At 41.1% G+C, this 20,295-nt stretch overlaps 1 protein-coding gene and 1 pseudogene across 11 annotated transcripts in view; one reads left to right on the top strand and one right to left on the bottom strand.

The window, feature by feature from the left end:
• Positions 1 to 20,295, bottom strand: part of LOC150001756 (uncharacterized) — a 112,701-nt gene that overhangs the window by 51,685 nt on the left and 40,721 nt on the right. The gene's annotated exons all lie outside the window — the stretch shown is intronic.
• Positions 9,119 to 9,217, top strand: LOC150001757 (U6 spliceosomal RNA; annotated as a pseudogene).

Raw genomic sequence — 20,295 nt, 5'->3', positions numbered from 1 at the left:
ACAGTCAGAAGGAATAAGGTTTTATTTTCTCTGGTGCTGGAACTGTGAGTTGCACAGTTGGTCTGGGGCTGGAATTGCTCCCCAAGTGTCCCTCCTGGCTTTTATAATGTGTGACTGCACCCCGTTGGCTGGCCACAGCCACTGCCTTGCTGCCACTGTGGCCACACAATGTCCTCTCCACCCTGGCTCCACCCCTGCTACCCATCTGGATGAGTATTATTTCTTTATATCTTTTTTTGTTGGACTTCCATGCAGTTCGACTTTCTGGTAGTTCTGGTTGTTTTTAGTTCTGAGGTAGCTGTATTTCTTCTTATTGTTGTGGTGGGTGGTGAATCATGTCTACCTATGCCTCCATCTTGGCCAGAAGTCAGGGTAGCATTTTAACTGCACCTCACAAATTCTGATACTTAGTGTTACATTGTTCAATTCTAAATAATGTTCAATTTAAATTATAATTTTTTTCTTTGACCCACAAGTTGTGGTGGATTTGGTAAATTGGCATTTGTCAACAATGTCAAACCTCTTTCTAGTTGCCTTCTAATCCTTCAGCATCTGGAAATATAAAAGATTCATATGTCAAACTTCCTTACAGCTACAGTTCTAGATGTGACTTAAGTTTTTCCACTGAATGTACTAACACATGATTTGAAAGGTGGAACAAAAGTAAACGACTAGGAGGGGGGACCAAGATGGCTGCGGAGTAGGAACAGTGTTCTCAGCTCGCTCCTGTTAAGGAGACAATCCAGGAGGAACAAACTCGGGGAGGAATGACTGACACCTTCACAAAAGATCTCAAGGCAAGGTGGGCAGAGTGACTCTCAATCAACTAACCAGAGAAAAAGATCCACCAAAAAGTAGCTGAAATACAACCAGACAGATTAAAGAAATATCATCAAGGACAACACAGACGGAGATCCAGGAGGGCGGAGGAGTAAGTGGAAGCTACACTAACCCCCTCCCAGGACCAGCCAGTGCTGACTCAGCCCCAGTACAGCAGACAGACCATCCCCCTCCAAGTGGTGTCATACTAAGGGGAAATAAAAGCCCTGCCTACAGGAATTAAGTTGCCACACCCACGGTCCTTAAGCCTGACGGCTGATCACAGATTGAGTATAGTAACAACTAAAGAAGAGAGACAAAGGCAGTAGATCCCTGGAAGTCTCCAACAGGCTGCCTAGGGCCAGTCTGGTACATGATCTGACGCTACCAGAGGCAGATCCAGGAAGAACTGATCATTCCAAGAAGCACCAACAAACAAAAGGAATCACAAAAATGGGGAGACAGAGAAACAACCCTCCATCGAAAGGAAAGGTAGAATCCCCAGAAAGAGTGCTAAATGAAATAGAGGGGAGCAAAATATCAGATACAGAATTTAAAACATGAATTATGGAGAAGCTAAATGAGCTCAGTGGAAACTACAAAGAACTCCAGAAAAACTACAGTGAACTCCAGAAGAACTATAAGGAACTTAGAATTATACCAGCATCAAAAAGGACATGGAAGCTATCAATAAGAGCCAGGAGGAAATGAAGAATACAATCTCTGAATTGAAGAACACAGTAGAAGGAATTAAAAGCAGGCTAGAGGAAGCAGAAGATCGGATCAGCGAGCTGGAGGACAACGTACACAAAAACTCCCAGACAATGCAACAAAATGAAAAAAGACTGAACAAGACTGAAGAGGTTCTAAGACAGCTGCAGGACAACATGAAACGTAACAATATCCGTATCATTGGAATTCCAAAGGAGAAGAAGAAGAGCAAGGGATAGAAAACCTCTTTGAAAAACTAATGACAGAAAACTTCCCTCACATGAGGAGAGAAAGAGTCACGCAAATCCAGGAGGCACAGAGGGTCCCAATGAAGATGAACCCCAACAGGCCCACCTCAAGACACATCATAATTAAAATGGCAACATTCAAAGACAAAGAGAGAATCCTAAAAGCAGCAAGAGGGAAACAACTAATAACATACAAGGGAGCTCCAATAAGGCTATCCTCAGATTTCTCAGCAGAAACACTACAAGCCAGAAGGGAATGGCAAAAAATATTCCAAGCAATGAAAAACAAAGGCCTACAACCAAGAATACTCTACCCAGCAAGGCTCTCTTTCAAAATGGAAGACGAAATAAGGAGTTTCTCAGACAAAGGAAGACTAAAAGAATACATCTCCACCAAACCAGCAATGCAAGAGATGCTAAAGGGTCTGCTCTAAGAAGATAAAGAAACAGAGAGAAACAGAGAAGAACACGAGTACAAAGGGGGAAAATGACAATGAATAAGTACTTATCAGTAATAACCTTAAATGTAAGTGGATTAAACGCTCCAATTAAAAGACATAGGGTAGCTGAATGGATTAGAAAGAATGACCCACATATATGCTGTCTACAAGAGACCCACCTTAGAACAAAAGATCTACACAGACTGAAAGTAAAGGGATGGAAAAATGTATTCCAAGCAAATGGACATGAAAAAAAAGCCGGGGTAGCAATACTTATATCAGATAAAACAGATTTCACAGCAAAGTCCATAAAAAGAGACAAAGAAGGGCATTTCATAATACTTAAGGGAAAAATCCATCAAGAAGATATAACCCTTATAAATATATATGCACCCAACTTAGGAGCACCCAAATATGTAAGGAAAATTTTGAAAGACTCCAAGAAAGATATAGGCAGCAACACACTCATCGTAGGGGACTTTAACACCCCATTGTCAACAATGGACAGATCTTCAAAGCAAAGAAACACCAAAGATATTGAGGCACTGAACAACACTTTAGATCAAATGGACTTAGTCGATATATATAGAAGTTTACACCCCAAAGAAGCAAAATATACATATTTCTCAAGTGCACATGGAACATTTTCAAAGATAGACCACATGGTAGGACACAAAACAAGCCTCAATAAATTCAAGAAAATTGAAATTATATCAAGCATCTTCTCAGATCACAATGCCTTAAAATTGGAAATCAACCTCGAGGAAAAAACTCAAAAACATTCAAACTCATGGAGAATGAATAACATGCTATTAAATAATGAATGGGTTAACAATGACATCAAGGAAGAAATCAAAAAGTTCCTGGAAACCAATGATAATGAACACACAACAACCCAAAACCTATGGGATACAGCGAAAGCAGTCTTAAGAGGAAAGTTCATAGCAATACAAGCCTACCTAAAAAAGCTAGAAGAATCTCTAATAAAAAATTTAACCCTACAGCTACAAGAACTAGAGGAAGAACAACAAGCAAAACCCAGATCAAGTAGAAGGAAGGAAATCATCAAGATCAGAGCAGAATTAAATGACATAGAGTCTAAAGTAACAATTCAAAAGATCAACAAGAGTAGGAGCTGGTTCTTTGAAAAGATAAACAAAATTGACAAGCCTTTAGCCAGGCTCATCAAGAAAAAAAGAGAGAGCACCCAAATAAATAAAATCAGAAATGAAAGAGGAGAAATCACAACTGATACCACAGAAATACAAAGAATTATAAGAAATTATTACGAACAACTGTATGGCGAGAAATTTGACAACCTAGAGGAAATGGACAGATTCCTGGAAAACTATAGTCTGCCCAAACTGAATCAAGAAGAAGCAGAAAGTCTGAATAGACCAATAACAGCTAGCGAAATTGAAGCAGTAATCAAAAAACTCCCAGCACACAAAAGCCCAGGACCAGATGGCTTCACAAGTGAATTCTATAAAACATTTAGGAAAGAACTAACTCCTATCCTCCTCAGACTATTCCAAAAGATACAAGAAGAGGGAAGACTCCCAAACTCGTTCTATGAAGCCAGTATAACCCTAATTCCAAAACCAGGTCAAGACACAACAAAGAAAGAAAACTACAGACCAATATCGCTGATGAACATAGATGCTAAAATCCTCAACAAAATATTGGCAAACCGGATCCAGCAACACATTAGAAAGATCATACACCACGATCAAGTTGGATTCATCCCAGGGATGCAAGGATGGTTTAATATTCGCAAATCAATAAACGTGATACACCACCTAAACAAAATGAAAGACAAAAACCACATGATCATATCAATAGATGCGGAAAAAGCATTTGATAAAGTACAACACCCATTTATGATAAAAACTCTCAGCAAAATGGGAATAGAGGGAGCATACCTCAACATAATAAAGGCCATATATGAGAAACCTGAAGCCAACATCATACTCAATGGGCAAAAACTGAGAGCATTCCCCCTGAGATCAGGAACAAGACAAGGATGTCCGCTCTCTCCACTCCTATTCAACATAGTCCTGGAAGTTCTAGCCACAGCAATCAGACAAGAAAGAGAAATAAAAGGCATCCAAATTGGAAAAGAGAAAGTAAAACTGTCATTATTTGCAGATGACATGATGGTGTACATAGAAAATCCTTTAGACTCCACAAAAAAACTACTCAATCTAATAAGTGAATTCGGCAAAATAGCAGGATACAAAGTCAATATTAAGAAATCGAAGGCATTTTTATACACCAACAATAAAAACTCAGAGATAGAAACTGAAAGAAAAATCCCATTTACCATAGCAACAAGAAAAATAAAATACCTAGGAATAAACTTAACCAAAGAGGTAAAAGACCTGTACACAGAAAACTACATAACACTGAAGAAAGAAATTAAAGAAGATACAAATAAATGGAAGCGTATACCATGCTCATGGATGGGAAGAATCAACATCATTAAAATGTCCATACTACCCAAAGCAATTTATAGATTCAATGCAATCCCTATTAAAATACCAGCAACATATCTCACAGACCTAGAACAAATACTTCAAAAATTTATATGGAACCAAAAAAGAGCCCGAATAGCCACAGCAATTTTGAGGCAGAACACAGTAGGAGGAATCACAATACCTGATATCAAACTATACTACAAGGCCACGGTAATCAAAACAGTCTGGTACTGGCATAAAAACAGACATATAGATCAATGGAACAGAATAGAGAGCCCAGAAATAAGCTCAGGTTCATATGGTCAACTAATATTTGACAAAGGGGGAAAGAACATCAAATGGAGTGAAAAGAGCCTCTTCAACAAATGGTGTTGGGAGAACTGGACAGGGACATGCAAAAAAATGAAACTAGACCACCAGCTCACACCATACACCAGAATAAACTCAAAATGGATCAAAGACTTAAATGTAAGCCGTGACACCATAAAAGTCCTAGAGGAAAAAATAGGCAGGAAAATTTCAGATATCCCACGTAGCAACATTTTCACTGATATATCTCCTAAGGCAAGGGAAATAAAGGAAAGAATAAACAAATGGGACTACATCAAACTAAAAAGTTTCTGCTCAGCTAAAGAAAACATCAGCAAGATGCAAAGGAAACCAACCATATGGGAAAATATATTCGCCAATGACATCTCAGACAAGGGATTGATCTCCAAAATATATAAAGAACTCATACGACTCAACACCAAGAAGACAGACAACCCAATTAAAAAATGGGCAAAGGACCTGAACAAACACTTCTCCAAAGAAGACATACAGAGGGCCCATAGACATATGAAAGTATGCTCAACATCACTAGCCATCAGAGAGATGCAAATTAAAACCACAATGAGATACCACCTCACACCAGTCAAAATGGCAATCATCAACAAATCAACAAACAACTTGTGCTGGAGAGGATGCGGAGAAACGGGAACCGTGGTGCATTGCTGGTGGGAATGCAGATTGGTGCAGCCACTGTGGAAAACAGTTTGGAATTTCCTTAAAAAACTAAAAATGGAACTGCCTTTTGAACCAGCAATTGCATTGCTAGGATTATATCCAAAAAAATCCCGAAACACCAATTCAAAAGAACCTATGCACTCCAATGTTCATAGCAGCACTATTTACAATAGCCAAGTGCTGGAAACAACCTAAATGCCCATCTGTAGATGAGTGGATCAAAAAACTGTGGTACATTTACACAATGGAATTCTATGTAGCAGAAAGAAAGAAGGAACTTCTACCATTTGCAACAACATGGATGGAACTAGAGAAAATTATGCTTAGTGAAATAAGTCAGGCAACAAAAGAAAAATACCTTATGCTGTCACCTATTACAGGAAACTAATGAACAACACAAACAAATGAGCAAAATTGAACCAGAGGTATGTAAACAAGAAGTAGACTAACAGTAACAAGGGGGGCGGGGGGGAGGAAAAAAAAGGTGTAAGGGGATGGGTCAAGTTAAAAAAAATATATATTTATGAATGACCCACAGACAGGTGCAACTGAGTGGGGACTAAATGTGGGGGAGGGGAGGGACAGGGTGCAGGGAAACAAGAGGGCTAAGAAAGTGAGACAACTGTAATGGAAAAACAAACAAAAATTTTTTAGTGGGGGAAAAATGAAAATATGAAGAATGGAAATGCCAGTTCAGTGAATATTAGGACAAAGATTTTCCTTCACGTTGTATATCTTTCTCCCTATTTGATCCCTCCAGAGTTTGGCATTCTAAACAAGTAAGTAATGACATAAGTTCCTTTGCATAGACTAATAAGACCAGTTGTCAACAGAGGTTCTTTTTTTTTTTTTTTTTTGACCAAGTCTTTGACTGGAATGTCAAGCCTAAAGGAAACATACTTGGGCTCAGATTGTTACCAGAAAGCCCTGAGGAACTGGGAATGACTTTCAAAGGTAATAAAAGCCCGTGAGATAAAAGGCCTGGTACCATGGTTGGTTGTGCGGTCCACAGCAATCTTTCCAGGGAAGGAACGAAGGTTGTTTTCCTGAAAGATGGCTAGAAGGGACCTTAAGGCACAAGGAAAGACCAGAAAGACTTGGAAAAAACAGGTGTGTACAGGCAAGGATGAATGCCAGATATGTGGCACAGCTTCTGTGCCCTGAAGAACAGACTGAAGGTCACCCCAAATATTCCTTGGGTAAGTTCCAGCAAAGCAGAACTAAAGATCATAAGTGATCATTTGCTGCTCTTGTTATGTTTATGCAAACAAACAGGATAAATTAAAAATGGACTTAATGTAGTCCCTTTAAAGACAAGGAGGGTAACCTTAGGGAGAAAAATTATTATTCAAGGAAAATCACAATGATCAGTAGTAGAGTATAAAACAGGGCAACTAACCGTCTTAAAAGTTTCTTCTCCAGATTTAGAGACTTGTTTGCGGGTTAGGTTACATAAATTAACACGTTTTTTTGGTTTTCAAAGGACATAAGCCAATGATCGCATTACCTGAGTGATTATCTGTTCGCATAAGCCTCACTTAATCCTCTCTGCAGCGCTGCCTCCTGAGACTCAACGGTTTGGCTGAACTAAATGGCTGGGTTGGGGAAGAATGGGGTGGTCTGTGGGCTTCACTTTAAAACGGGTTTCGCTTTTCTATCCTAATGGCTTGGACAGAAAAGGCCCAGAGGTCTGAGAGGGGGAAAAACCTAAACTATTTACCTCAGCCCAAACTAAGTATAATGGGCAAAAGGGTTTTGGACAGGCGAGATGTGCCTAGCACACCTTCTTACAAAGAAGCTTTTTTTTTTTTTTTTTCCCTAATATGGAACATTGAAAAATTAATCCCTGCCTTTTGTCATCTAGTAGTTATGGATTGGAAGGGCTGGAGAAGCGATGTGCGCTTTTACCCGGGTCTTTTCGCAGGATGTTTGACCATTAAGCCTGCCTTCTTAGAGATCCAGCCCTTCACACCTCCAGGTCTTGAACCCTGACACCTGCCTCCTCATGGAGGGTGACTCTTTGCTCTTGTCGCCAGATTCAGACGCGGATTGCTAACGAAAAGTACCTAAGGACCCACAAAGAAGTGGAGCTGCTCGTAAGTGGTTTTTTCAGGTAGGTGGTATTCTAGACACCCTGGCTGGTTTGGCTCAGTGGATTGAGCGTCGGCCTGCGAGCTAAGTGTCGCTGGTTCGATCTTCCAGTCAGGGCACATCAGAGAAGGAAAACTCTGACTCCAAAAAACCTCCGCTGCCTTGCGGCATACCTCTTCAGGGGAAAGGCTAAGGGAGTAAACCCCGACAGAAAATCCGGAGCCAGAGTCCCTAAGGCGGTTTGACGTTGTAGTCAACACCGGCAACTCCTGCGGCGCACCTGAAGCCAAGCTGTATTGACTCCGTCTTTCCCTTGGACCCTTCAGCTGCGAAGAGAGGGGGGGTCTGCTGCATGGGCAACAGCAGACCCTCCATATCACCCTGCCCAGGCTCTGTAGCTTCAGCTTCACTGGAGAGGACACTCCAGCATCATCACAAGATGTCGATTCAACACGGGAGGAGACAGATACCGTGTCACTCCCGAGTCGGACTGCACAGCCATTCTCGGCGGTGCAGATAGACTCTTAAGAAGCTACACCATCGTCTCTCGAGACGGACGGCTGCCGACGAGTTATGGATTGAATGATGTCTTTTAACCCTTTTCGCCAAATCTGTTGCCCCCAGAACACAACAAGGACACCAGCCTGTTAAACCAAGCACGCTGTTGACCGGAGACAGCCAACTGACCTGGAGTCTGCACGATCCTTCCCCATGTGGGAAGGCCACCCTCCCCTCCACACCCCCACTCTTATTAGGGTTTTCTGGACCCAAGGGTAGGTAGGACGACGACCATGTCCAGCTTGAAGCAGCTAGAGGAGCTTGAGACCTTCGCCCATTGTCCTTTACAAGATTACAAAGGGTCCTAATATTTGAGAGGGGGGGGATAGTTAATTTTTACGAACCAGGGGTATGGACTTGGGGGGGATTGCTGGGGGAGGGGGTGCTGGGTGGAGGGGAACAAGGGGGAGAAAATTGGAACTGTTGTAACAATATAATCAATAAAAAACATTAAAAAAAAAGTAAACGACTAGGACAGTCTTTAAAAGTGGCAACACAAGAGGCTCCTGAGCTCCCCCTCCTCCCACAGACACACTGAATAAAAAGCTACACATAGAGCAATTCTCTCTGAAAGAAATCCAGAAACTACCTGAGTGATTCCTATTCACTGAGAAAACAATACCCATATCAAAACAGGTAATAATATCTCCATAAATCCCACCACGGCATACAATTAGAGCAAATCCCAAACTCCAATCTTCATCCTGAGTAGTAAAGAGGTTGGACCCCACATTTAGAGACTCAACTTTTAAGACTACCACCTGAGTGCATGCTTCAACAGCATGTATACCAAAAATATAACAATGCAGAGATTAGCCTGGCCCTGTGCTAGGTTGACATGCAAATTTGTGGTGCATTCCATATTTTTTCACAGGAAATAGTCAATAATACTGTAGTAACTTTGTACAGTGGCAGATGACTATTAGACATATTGGGGTGATCACATCATAAGGAATATAAATCACTGTGTTGTATACCTGAAATATAAATTAATACAATATGTCAACTATACTTTCATTTTAAAAAGAATCCCACCTGAGAGATAGATCCACAAAACACTTAGCACTGACAGCCAACAGGGCTTGAATACATGAGACCTGCCAAACTATAGCAAGCAAAGAAGCAGCTATTTATTTATTTATTTTGATTGGTTGATTTTAGAGAGAGAGGAATGGGGAGAGGTGAAGAGAGAGAGAGAGAGAGAAACATCAATTTGTTTTTCCTCTTATTTATGCATTCATTGGTTGTATCTCATATGTACTTGACTGGAGATTAAACCCACAACCTTGGCATATCAGGGCAATGCTCTAACCAAGTAAGCTACCTGGCCAGGGCCACAAAGAAGCAGTTATTAAAAGGAGCAAGGAGGGTCCAATATGGCTGTGGAACAGGTAGAAGTTACACTCACCACTTTCCAGGACCAAACAAGAATGACAACTAAATTACAGAACAACCAAACCTAAATAACCAACTAAAGACATGTGAAACAAAAGTCTAATAATCAAGGACTTCCACAAGAAGCCACACTGAGACTGGTAATAAGGGCAGGGCCATGAAAAAGGCTGGCCCCATACCCACATGCAACTGTTGAGACTCTAGAAGGATATCTCAGCTGCAAAGAACACCCCTGAGGAGAAAGGGGTCTCAATCCCATGCCAGGCTCCCCAGCCTGGAGCAGCAGAGTGGGTAAGAAGTGCCCACATAAGATCTGGCTGTGAAAATCAGTGGGGATTCTGTCCACCAGAGAGACATAGGAGTATGCTAGAAACTCAGATGCCCTCTTAAAGGGCCAGCACACAAAATCTGATTCGTGGTCACTCACCCTGTGCTCCAGGGGAAGGAAGGCAGGGCAGAGCAGACTAGAGTCATACAGGAAGAAACGATTGTATGGCCTGAGGGAGAGGGCTGAAAGGGCAGCCACCAGAGTCCCTGTGCTGACTCCCTCTCCTATACCTCCCACAGATGCCATATTCCTGGGCCAAGCACTCTCCTCCATACAGCATCAGCCTGGGACAATGCATTAGCCCCAGCCTCCCAACTCCCTGTGGCTCTGCCTTGCCATGCTCGTGGGCTGCAGAGGAGTCTGCTGGCTGAGGCTAGCCTAGGCCAAGAGTGCAGACTTTCTTGGAGGGCTCTTGAGGAGGTCCAGGCAGACTCATGAGATGTCAAGACTAAGTTGTGTGGCTCAACAATGTGGGCCTTTTTCCCACACACACACTTAACCAGTGCCACCTTATCTGTGCATAACTCTCCCTCCACATGTCCAAATCTTGGTCTGTTTTAGCTCAATATATTCTGCTGGCCTCACTCTGATGACTCTCTGAGGTCCCACCCCACCACAAAGGTCCATGGGCACCAGGTGCGTGGCAGCTGGCATTGGTGTACCCTGGGATTTTTGTTGTGTGGCCTCAGACCCACAAATGGTGCCAAGTTTGAATCTACATTAATTTGATGAACACCACTCATACAACTCATATACTGCCTGAGGCTCTTTCAGTGACTGGACCTAACAGGTAGTCAGCAGGCAAAAGTGAATCTTGGGGTGCCTTGGGCCTTTACTGATCTTCCCTGGGTTCAGTGCCAGCTTTTATACACAGCTTGGCCCCTCCCATGTGCACCAAGGAAAGTAGAGGCAGACACAAATGGTGGATCACTCTGTGGCACCTAACAGGCAACCCAGGCCCAGACACAAGCAGCGTCTGACTTTGACATGCATTTGCATCCCTCACAAGAGGCCCCAGAACTAACACACCTGGTAGTAGACTACCAACAACATGAGAACATGACCCAGTTGGCTCCAAAATGGCATATCCAAAGGGAAGTCTCCACAGGCACCAGACCCTACTGGGGCAAATTCCTCTTTATGGTGTCAACCCCTGCAGAGCAGCTTGTACACTTTGGTCAGAGTCAACCCTCATAGTCAGCCAGCCTGAGGGTTGAATCAATCCATGGTCTATCCAGTGACAATCAAGACTTAACTACAACAGGAGGGCTTACATAACCCACTCAAGGGGAATTTCTAGGAGTAGATAGCCCAGGTGATCAGGGAGGCTGAGCTACTGAGCCTAACAGGACACCTACTACATAAGGCCACCCTACCAAGACTGAGAGTCATAGAAGCTCTACATAATACACAGAAAAAATACAGACAGGCAGTAAAAGTGAGGAGACATAAAACATGCCCCAAATGAAAGAACAGAAGAAATTTCCAGAAAAAGAACTAAATAAAGTGAAGGCAAGCAATCTACCATTCGCCGAGTTCCAAACAATAGTTATAAGGAACCCAGAAGAAGAATGGATGAACTCAATGAGAACTTAAAAACAAAGAAACAGTAATCATAACAAAGGACATAGAAACCATTAAAAAATCAGAGGTAAAGAAAACAATATCTGAAACAAAGAATATGCTAGAAGAAATCAACAGGAGACTAGATGAAGCAAAAAAAAAAAAAAAAAAAACTGAATCAGCAATTTGGAAGACAAGGTAGATGAAAATGCCCAATCTGAACAGAAAAAAAAAAAATTAAATGAGGATTGTTTAAGTAACCTCTGGGGCAAGATCAATCATAACAACATCCATATCATAGGGGTACCAGAAGGAAAAGAGAGAGAGCAAAGGATTGAGAGCCCATTTGAAGAAGTAATGACTGAAAACCCCCCAAACATGGCAAAGAAAAAGGAAACACAAGTCCAGGAAGCACAGAATCCCAAACAAAATAAACCCCAAAAGGCCCAAACCAAGACACATCATAATTAAAATGGCAAAGGTTAAAGACACAGAGGGACTCCTAAAAAGAGCAAAAGGCAGTTACTTACAAGGGACTTTCCATAGGAGTGTCAACTGATTTTTCAACAGAAACATTTCAGGCCAGAAGAGACTAGAACAAAATAGTGAAAGGGATGAAAAGCAAGGACCTACAATCAAGACTACTACACCCAGTAAGGATATCATTTAAAATTGAACAAGAAATGAAGACCTACCAAGACACACACACACACAAAAAAAAAAACCCTAAAGAAGTTCATTATCACCAAACTAGTATTACAATAAATGTCAAAGGGGCTTCTTTAATAACAAGAAAGAAAAAAAGAGGAGCATAAATATAATAAATAAAGTTACAGTAAATACATACCTATCAATAATCACTTTAGGTCGGGGGACCAAGATGGCCGCGGAGTAGGAACAGTGTTCTCAGCTCGCTCCTGTTAAGGAGACAATCCAGGAGGAACAAACTCGGGGAGAAATGACTGAAACACAACAAGGACACCAGCCTGTTAAACCAAGCACGCCGTTGACCGGAGACAGCCAACTGACCTGGAGTCTGCACGATCCTTCCCCATGTGGGAAGGCCACCCTCCCCTCCACACCCCCACTCTTATTAGGGTTTTCTGGACCCAAGGGTAGGTAGGACGATGACCATGTCCAGCTTGAAGCAGCTAGAGGAGCTTGAGACCTTCGCCCATTGTCCTTTACAAGATTACAAAGGGTCCTAATATTTGAGAGGGGGGGGATAGTTAATTTTTATGAACCAGGGGTATGGACTTGGGGGGGATTGCTGGGGGAGGGGGGTGCTGGGTGGAGGGGAACAAGGGGGAGAAAATTGGAACTGTTGTAACAATATAATCAATAAAAAACATTAAAAAAATAATCACTTTAAATGTAAATAGCTTAAATGATACAATCAAAAGACATACATTAATTAAATGGATAATAAAATAAGACCCATATATATATATACTGTCTACAAGAGACCCACCATGGAACAAAATACACACAGAGACTAAAAGTAAAAGGATGGAAAAAAGATTTCATGCAAATGGAAATTTTTAAAAAGCTGGGTTAGCAATATTTATATCAGACAAAATAGACTTTAAAACAAATACTATAATCAGAGACAAAGAACATTACATAATAATAAATGGAGTAATCCAACAAGAGGATATAATCCTTGTAAACATTTAGACACCCAACATAGGAGCACCTAAAAAAATAAAGCAAATCTTGATGGACATAAAGGGAGATATTGACAATAATACAGTCATAGTAGAAATTTTAACACCCCATTGACACCAATGGACAGATCTTCCAGACAGAAAATCAACAAGGAAGCAGTGGCTTTAAATGACACACTAGACTAGATGAATTTTTTTCGATATTTTCTGAGCATTTCACCACAAAGAAGGAAAATATACATCCTTTTTAAGTGTACATGGAACAGTTTCCAGGACAGACCACATGTTAGGACACAAAACAGTCTCAATAATTTAAGAAGATTTAAATTATATCGGGCACCTTCTCTGACAACAATGGTATGAAACTAGAAATCAATTACAAGTAAAAAACTAGCCCTGACTGGTGTGGCTCAGTTGGTTAGGTTTCATCTCACAAAGCAAAAGGTCACTGGTTCGACCAGGACACATGCCTGGGTTGCTGGCCCTGTCCCTGGTTGGGGTGCATGTGAAAGGCAACTGATTGATGTTTGACTCCCTCTCTTCCTCCCTCCCTTTCTCTCTCTCTCTAAAAATAAATAAATAAACTCTTTTTAAAAAAGAAAAAAAAAAACTAAAAACACACACCAAGACTAAATAACATTATTACACAATGAATGGGTTAACAAGGAGATGAAGGGAAAAAATCAAAAGATACCTTGAAACAAATAAAAATGAAAATACAACAACCCAAAATCTATGGGACACAGCAAAAGCAGTCCTGAGAGTAAAATCATAGTAATACTGTCCTACCTCAAGACACAAGACAAATCTTAAATAAACAATCTAACCTTATATGTGATGCAACTAGATAAAGAACAACAAAGCCAAAGTGAATAGAAGGAAAGAAATAATAAAGATTAGATTGAAATAAACCAAACAGGGTTTTTAAAAAGCAATATAAAACATCAAGGGAACCAAGAGCTGGTTCTTTGAAAAGATAAACAAGATAGATACATCTTTAACCATACTCATCAAGCAAAAAAAGAGAGAAGACCTAAATAAACAAAATCAGAATTGAAAGAAGAAAAGTAATAACTGACACTACAGAAATAAAGATGATAAGAAAAGATATTGTGAACAACTATATTGAACAATCTAGAAGAAAGAGATAAATTCCTAGAAACATACTATTTTCTAAAAGTGAATTTAAAAAAAAAGAATATCTAAGCAGACCAATTGCAACCAACAAAATCAAAGCAGTAATCAAAAAATTCCTAACAAATGAAAGTACTGAACTGGGTGGCTTCACAAGTGAATTTTATCAAATATTCAGAGAAGTAACACCTATTTTTCCCAAACTATTTCAAACAATTCAAGAGGATGGAAGACTCCCAAGCTCATGTTACAAGACCAGCATTATCCTAAGTCCAAAAACAGATAAAAAATCTACAAAGAAAAGAAAAATTATATGCCAATATCCATGATGAAATCCTCAACAAAATATTAGCGAACTGAATTCAGCAATACATTAAAATGATCATACACCATGATCAAGTGGGATTTTCCCCTGGAATGCAAGGTTGTTACAATATCTGCAAACCAATTAATGTGTTATACCACATAAACAAAATGAAAGATAAAAATCATATGATCATATAAATAGATGCAGAAAACATTTAACAAAATCTGCCACCCATGTATATTAAAACTCCAAGCAAAGTAGCAACAGAGGGAACATATCTCAAGATAATAAAGGCCATATATGACAAACCTACACCTAACATCATACTCAATGGGGAAAAACTAAAAACGTTTCCCTTAAAACCAGGAACAAGACAAGAATGTCCACTTTCACCACTCTTACTAAACATAGTACTGAAAGTTCTAGCCACAGCAATCTGACAAGAAGAAATAAAATGCATCCACATTGAACAGGAAGAGGTAAAACTGCCATTATTTGCAGATGACATGATATTTTATACAGAGAATCCTAAAGATTCCACCAAAAAACTACTAGAACTGATATATGAATTCAGTAAAGTAGTAAGACACAAAATAAATATTCAGGAATCATTTGCATTTTTATATGCCAATAACAAAAGGATCAGAAAGAGAAATTAAGAAGACAATCCCATTTACAATTGCATAAAAAAAAAAAAATACTGGGGAATAAATTTAACCGAGGAGGTAAAAGACCTGTACTCAGAAAATTATAAGGCACTGAAGAACGGACCTAAAAAAAATACACATAAATGGAAACATATATCATGCTCATGGATAAAAAGAATTAACAGCATTAAAGTGCCCATACTACCCAAAGCAAACTATAAATTCAATGCAATCCCTATCAAAATATCAATGGTGTGTTTCACAGAACTAGAAAAAATAATTCAAAAATTTACATGGAACTACAGAAGACCCAAAATAGCCACAGCAATCTTGAGAATGAAGAACGAAGTCGGAGGTATCATGCTACCTGATATCAAACTATAGTACGAGGTTATAGGAATCAAATCAGCATGGTACTGGCATAAAAACAGACATATAGATCAATGGAACAGAACAGTCCAGAAATAAATCCACTTCCACATGGTCAGTCAATGTTTCACAAAGGAGGCAAAAAAATACAATGGAGTAAAGACAGTCTCTTTTATAAACGGTATTGGGAAAATTGGGCATATCCATACAAAAAAGAAAAGAAAAGAAACTAGAGTACCTTCTTACACTATACACAAGAATAGACTCAAAGTGGATTAAAGACTTAAGTGTGCCCTGCCTGCTGTGGCTCAGTTGGTTGGGCATTGTCCTGCAAAGTGAAAGGTCATGGATTCAATTCCCAGTCAGGGCACATGCCTGGGTTGCAGGTTTGGTCCGCCATTGGGATATGTTCAAGAGGCAACTGATCAAGGACTTCTGGCCAAAATGGAGGAGTAGACAGACACGCTGTGTCTCCCTCCACAACTAAGAAGGAATACAACTATCTCAAAACCAGAAACCACCAGAAGTTCCAGAAAGTCAAACTGCATGGAAGTCCAACAAACAAAGATATAAAGAAGAAATACTCATCCAGACAGGTAGAAGGGGCGGAACCGGGGTGGAGAGGACATGGCGTAGTGGCGGCGGCAGCAGCAGCAGTGGTGGCAGCAACAGCAGCAGTGGCAGGCCGGCGGAAATCACAGTTACATGTTTTAAAGAGTCAGAAGTGACACCTGGGGAGTGTTCCCAGCTCCTGAACAGACAGCGAAGCTCATGGTCCTAGCACCAGGGAAAATCAAGCCTCATTGCTCCTGACTATACAGACGAGTGGGGGTTGGGGAAAAGGAAGAAATTGTTGGTCTCTCAGCAGAGTCCACTTATTTAAAGGGCCCCCATGGTCCTAGAACATCCCCAGACCCATCCACTCTGGGAACAACAGCCAGGGCAACAGCTAGAGAGGCATCAGTCCCATACAAAAGTGGGAGAAGTGCCCGAAAAAGGGACAAGTGCTGAGCAAGTGGCATTGTTCCCTCTCAGACCCCTCCCCCACATACAGCGCCACAACATGGTGAAACGGATCATCCTCCCTGTATTGATGAACCCTTAAGACTCCGCCCCTTACAACATAACAGAAGCGACAGCTCTAAGACACAGAGGCAAACAAACACAGGAGGCTGTCAAGATGAGGAGACAGAGAAGTATGGCCCAAAAGAGGGAACGGATCAAGGTTCCAGTGGAAGAACTAAGTGACAAGGAGATAGCCAACCTAACAGATGCAGAATTCCAAACACTGGTGATAAAGATGCTCACAGGCTTGACAGATATGCTTGAGTACAGCAAATGCATAAGGGAAGAAGTTAAAACTATGCTAAGTGAAATAAAGGAAAATCCACACAAAGCCAATGATAAAGGGAAGAATACTGGGGTTCAAATCATTGATTTGGATCATAAGGAAGAAAAAAACAGTCAACTAGTACAGAATGAGGAAACAAGAATTGAAAAAAATGAGAGGCTTGAGAGCCTCTGGGACAACTTTAAACATGCCAACATCTGAATCATGGGGGTGCCAGAAGGAGAAAAGAGAAAGAAATTGAAAGCTTAAGTGAAAAAATTATGAAGGAAAATTTCTCAAATTTGGCAAAGGAAATAGACATACAAGTCCAGGAAGCACAGAGAGTCCCAGGTGAGCTGGATCCAGAGGTGACCACACCAAGACACATCATGATTAAAATGCCAAAGGTGAAAGATAAAGACAGAATCCTAAAAGCATCAAGAGAGAAGCAGAGAGTTGCCTACTGCCTATAAGACTATCAGCTGATTTCTCAAAACACACTTTGCAGGCGAGAAGGGACTGGCAAGAAGTATTCAATGTGAAGAAAGGCAAGGACCTACAACCAAGATTACTCTACCCAGCAAAGCTATCATTTAGAATGGAAGGGCAGATGAAGTGCTTCCCAGATAAGGTAAAGCTAAAAGAGTCCATCATTACCAAGCCATTGTTATATATAATGTCAAAGGAACTTAAGAAAAAGAAGATCAAAACTACAAACACTAAAATGACAACAAACTCGCAACTATCAACTGAATCTAAAAAGTAAAAACAAAATCCAACTAGGCAAACCAGAATAGGAACAGAAGCATAGGTATGGGCATCATTTGGAGGGTTATCAGCTGGGAAGGGGAAGGGGGAGAAACGGGGAAATGGTGCAGGGATTAAGAAGCACAATTGGTTGTTACAAAATAGACAGGGGGAAGTTAAGAATAACATAGGAGAGAAACAAGATGGCGAAGGAGTAAGTGGAAGCTACACTAACTTCCTCCCAGAACTAGTCTGGATTTACAACGCAATTTTGGAGAAATCATCCGGAATAACCAACCGAACACCAGCTGGAGAGAAGTCTTATAACCACGGAGAGACAGAAAAGGCCGCTACATCACAACCTGACCGGCAGGGATAGCGGAGACGCGGAAGGGCTGGCTGGGCTCACACGGGTGGCAGCTTAAGGGACTGAGAAACAGCTCAGCAGCCAGGGATTACCCCTGAGATGGGCAGGGTCTAAACCCCCACCTGAGCTTCCCAGCCTACAGCAACAGAGTGGAAAGTAAAATAGTATCCAGGTGAGAAAAGCGAAAAGCCACAGGGTTTCTTGCTAGTCAGAGAGAAACAGCTGGAGAAAAAGAGCTCTTAAGTGGATCACATACAAAAATATTTTGGCCCCCACTTACCCTGGGCTCGAGCGGAGGAAGGGCAGAGAGGACTGGTGATGATTGGGGAGAGTTTGGTGTGGTGGCTTCGAGGGGAGAGCTGGGGAAGCGGCCGGCCGGGTCCCAGTGCTGACTCATCCCCACACTGCAGGCAGACCATTCCCGGCCAAGTGGCGTCAGCCTGAGGGGAAGCAAAGGCCCTGCCTACAGGAATTAAGCTGCCACACCCACAGTCATTAAGCCTGACAGCTAATCACAGATTGAATAGATTAACAACTAAAGGAGTCAGACAAAGGCAGTAGATCCCTGGAAGTCTCCAACAGGCTGCCTAGGCCCAGACTGGTACAGGATCTGATGCCACCAGTGGCAGATCCAGGAAGTGCAGATCATTCTAAGAAGCACCAACAAACAATAGGAGTCACAAAAATGGGGAGACAGAGAAACAACCCCCCATCGAAAGGAAAGGCAGAGTCCCCAGAAAGAGTGCTAAATGAAATAGAGGGGAGCCAACTATCAGATATGGAATTGAAAGCATGGATTATGGAGAAGCTCAATGAGCTCAGCGGAAACTACAAAGAACTCCAGAAAAACTACAGTGAACTCCAGAAGAACTATAACGAACTTACTGAGAATTATACCAGCATCAAAAAGGATATGGAAGCTATCAATAAGAGCCAGGAGGAAATGAAGAATACGATCTCTGAATTGAAGAACACAGTAGAAGGAATTAAAAACAGGCTAGAGGAAGCAGAAAATCGGATCAGCGAGCTGGAGGACAATGTAGACAAAAACTCACAGACAGTGCAACAAAATGAAAAAAGGCTAAACAAGACTGAAGAGGCTCTAAGACAGCTGCAGGAGAACATGAAACGTAATAATATCCGTATCATAGGAATTCCAGAAGGAGAAGAAGAAGAGCAAGGGATAGAAAACCTCTTTGAAAAACTAATGACAGAAAACTTCCCTAACATGAAGAGAGAAAGAATCATGCAAGTTCAGGAAGCACAGAGGGTCCCAATGAAGATGAACCCCAACAGGCCCACTTCAAGACACATCATAATTAAAATGCCAACATTCAAAGACAAAGAGAGAATCCTAAAAGCAGCAAGAGAGAAACAACTAATAACATACAAGGGAGCTCCAATAAGGCTATCATTAGATTTCTCAGCAGAAACACTACAAGTCAGAAGGGAATGGCAAAATATATTCCAAGTAATGAAAAACAAAGGCCTACAACCAAGAATACTCTACCCAGCAAGACTCTCATTAAAAATGGAAGGTGAAATAAGGAGTTTCCAAGACAAAAGAAGGTTAAAAGAATACATCTCCACCAAACCAGTATTGCAAGAGATGCTAAAGGGTCTGCCTTAAGAAGATGAAGAAACAGAGAGAGACAGAGAGGAACACAAGTACAAAGGGGGGAAATGACAATGAATAAGTACTGAAAGAAAGAAGGAACTTCTACCATTTGCAACAACATGGTTGGAACTAGAGAGAATTATGCTTAGCAAAATAAGCCAGGCAACAAAAGAAAATTACCTTATGCTATCACCTGTTAAAGGAAACTAATGAACAACACACACAAATGAGCAAAACTGAAGCAGAGGTATGTAAACGAGGAATAAACTAACAGTAACAAAGGGGGAGGTGGGAGGGAGAGAAGTGGTAAGAAGGGGAAGGGTCTAGTCCAAGAACATGTATAAATGATCCATGGACATGGACAGCTGGGTGGGGACTGAATGTGGGAGAAGGGAGGGACAGGGTGCAGAGAAGCAAGAGGGGGAAAAAAGTGAGACAACTGTAATGGAAAAACAAACAAACAGAAAAATTTTT

The sequence above is a fragment of the Furipterus horrens genome, unplaced genomic scaffold, assembly GCF_987537825.1.
Source record: "Furipterus horrens unplaced genomic scaffold, mFurHor1.1.pri manual_scaffold_9, whole genome shotgun sequence".
Lineage (NCBI taxonomy): Eukaryota > Metazoa > Chordata > Mammalia > Chiroptera > Furipteridae > Furipterus > Furipterus horrens.
The sequence above is the reverse complement of the archived record's forward strand: the minus strand, read 5'-3'. Positions and strand labels throughout refer to the sequence as shown.